Source organism: Lactuca serriola, chromosome 4 (genome assembly GCF_051521515.1).
Source record: "Lactuca serriola cultivar US96UC23 chromosome 4, Lser_US96UC23_V15, whole genome shotgun sequence".
NCBI classification, from domain to species: domain Eukaryota; kingdom Viridiplantae; phylum Streptophyta; class Magnoliopsida; order Asterales; family Asteraceae; genus Lactuca; species Lactuca serriola.
In genome coordinates, this window is record NC_136411.1 from 37,835,992 (window position 1) to 37,839,156 (window position 3,165).

General features: G+C 34.0%; 1 pseudogene across 1 annotated transcript; it reads right to left on the reverse strand.

The window, feature by feature from the left end:
- Window positions 1-221: 221 nt before the first annotated feature.
- On the reverse strand, window positions 222-2,752 carry LOC145098236 (GABA transporter 1-like; annotated as a pseudogene). The gene is made up of 4 exons (XR_013704550.1): window positions 2,650-2,752; window positions 986-1,107; window positions 652-885; window positions 222-563 (listed from the first exon to the last, which is right to left on the reverse strand). The product of XR_013704550.1 is annotated as a GABA transporter 1-like (transcript).
- Window positions 2,753-3,165: the final 413 nt, after the last annotated feature.

The window sequence follows — 3,165 nt, forward strand, 5'->3', positions numbered from 1 at the left end:
TTGGTCCTGAAATTAAGAAACTTTTGTAGTTTTGGTCCATGTAGCACTTGAATTGACTGTTTTGCCTTTTAAATTTCTTTTTTGTATTATTTTTAACACTTTCTATTTTGTAAATATTAATTTAAAAAAAAAAAAGCAATTATGCTGGTCCACCCCATAACTTCACCCATCCACACACACACACACTCTCTCTCTCTCTCTCTCTCTAAACACCAACCATTTCATCTTCTCCGATAAACTCCCCCACCTTCAGTTGTTGGCCCTGTTGATGCAACACCAATCACAGTATTCACCCAAAAACTACCCCTTTTTAATTTGGAAGGTTTAAACGTCAAGTTATAAAACAACATAGGCAAAATGAAATCCAAAAGTATGCATCCAAATGCTCCAAACAATGCCATTATATCTCCAAAAAACGGCAAAATTGTATCCAAAGTTGTTGCAATAATCACAGATAATGATCTTGATATCAATCAAGGCACAAAGTTTCTTACAGAAAGTTGACCCTTTCCAAGATCTACAAATTTACGTTCAAAAACCACGTTTGATGGTTGCAAGTAAACCTGTATCAACAGAAGTTGTTAAGATCTAACTTTTTGTTCAAAAGTACAAGTGATTGTAGCATAACAACAGGTCTAATGGAGAACTTACCAATGTACAAGCTGCAACTTGCAAAATAGTGAAGGAGTTTGTCATAAGAAGAAACCATTTGGGCAACAATGGGTTTGAACCCACTATAAAATTTTAAAGAACAGAGCTCTGTACTATCTTACGGAATGCCCAATACCCAGAAATCCCAACGCTGAAATAGTTTGAGATCACAACCGTGTAACACAACAGTAGCCCTTTGAACATTTTGCCCTTCTCTGGCGCTGCTATTGTCGCCTGGTCTAACATAAAATATGAATTATTAGTGTTGAAATCGTAGGGATTGATGAGAAGCATATATGGAAAAAAGGAATATACAAACAAATACATGTATTACCGGGATGATTCCATTTCCGTAAGTCGTACAGATGATCAAAATCGCATTGAAAAATCCAAAAACTCGGTTTATTCCAACTTCGGTCAAGGAATTGCACTTCAGAAGTGCTTTCTTTGAATCCCCTGCAAAAAGTTATTTGTTATAAACATCAATGGAGAACACAATAAGCAAATAAAAAGAGATACCTGGTTAAGGTTTAGGGTTTCCTACCAATGTAGATGGCGCCAACAGTTGTGCAAGCACAGTAAGCAAAGCATAAGATGAGGGTGACAAGGTTTATTTTCCTCAAAGAATCAAACCCAACTTCATAAGACCTGGAGCTCTGCTTCAAGGTAGCTTGAACGAACTCATAAGAGAAAAGAAGAAATAGTCAAAGATAGATAAGAAAGTTAAATTGTCAAAGAGATAGAGGGAGAAAGAAGGGAATGGTACGGATAAAGGGTGTCGGGTAGGGGATTTTTTTCCCTTTATTTTTTAAGCTAATAAATATAAAAGAAATAAATAAAATGTAAAAAAGAAATAATAAGGGAAAAATAGTCATTTCAAATTTTTATGACCAAAACCAATGGAAAATCTTGATTTTGGACCATCCATGCAAGTTGAAAACTTTTTGGACCTTATCCACAGTTTTTTGAATACCACAGGGACCAATTTTGCAGTTTTGTCTTATTGAATTACCGGAAAAGCAAGTACAATAATTATTTATATATGATTTATCTTTGATAACAAATTGATACAATTCATATTCAAATGTTAATATAAATGTACAAAGTAATAAAAAAACAAGAAAAAAGTTTGTTTTTTATATATCAATATAGATCTTTATTTAAAGATGATAAAAAATCATGAATTTTTGTGTATTTGATTTTTTCAATAAAAAACATGAACTAAAAATAAAAACTAAAAAATGAAAAGAATAGGCGAGAGCTATGAAAGAAAAGAGTTTCTTATTCCATATTCTCGTTGACCAATTCGATTTTTTGGTATCATTTGCATATGCATCTAACATACAAATAGAGTTTTGTTCTAAGACGTATTTTTCAAAAATATTTACCAAATACTAACGGTTTTGAAAATAATTACCAAAACATAGTAAATTAATTTTGTTGGGTTTTATATCTATTTTTAAAATATTTTATTTACTTTCTAAATTCATAACCTTCACAACTACCATATGTCAATCTCAATATGGTTCGTACGCTGGTGTTGAAACGGATTAGAGATAAACAACACAAACATTATCATAATACACAATGGTTACACGAGTAGCAGGACATCGAAGTTCACACAATAAGTTACATATCCAAGAAATCTCAGCAACTGCATTAGCAACACCTCGGTATTCAGATTCTGCACTAGAATGACAGATCATACCATGTCTATTAGATGACAATTACAGTAGGTTGTGACTAAGGAACACATAGTAACCATATGTGGATCTTCTAGTGGTCGGACACCCAACCCATTCAACATCAAAATACGCAATAAGGAATCGAGCCAGATTCAAGAATAACTGTAATCAATGGTCAACTATACCTTTCAAATATCTCAATATATGCTTAAGAGTCATATAGTGAGATTCTCGTAGGTCATGCATTAATAGGAAAATATGTTGACAACATAGGTGATGTCTGGGCGGGTAAACATAAGGTACTGCAACGCACCAACAAGGCTACCATATAAAATAGCGTCGTCAACCGATGGACTAGAGAAGTCAAGCTTGGCACATGTGTCAACATGAGTACTGGCGGGTTTGCAGATAGACATATTTGAACGCTTAAGTATGTCAAGAGCATACTTACATTGAGATAAAAACATTCCATGCAAATCTCTATTAACAGAGATGCCAAGAAAAAAAATTAATCTTCAAGGCCAGTCATAGCAAACTCAGATCCGAGAGTGGTAATGATCTGATGAAGGAACTCAAACGAGGAGGTAGTGAGAAGAATATCATCCACATATAATAATAAATAGGCCGTATGTTTTCCCTGTTGATAAATAAATAAAGATGAGTCACATTGGTTGTTTACGAAAACCATGACTAAGAAAAAACTGTGTAAATCGCTGAAACCAAGTCCGATGAGCCTGCTTAAGGCCATACAATGAACGTTGAAGTAGAGATACATGATTAGGGTGACTAGGGTCTCACAAATCGGGAGGTTGGTACATATATATCATCT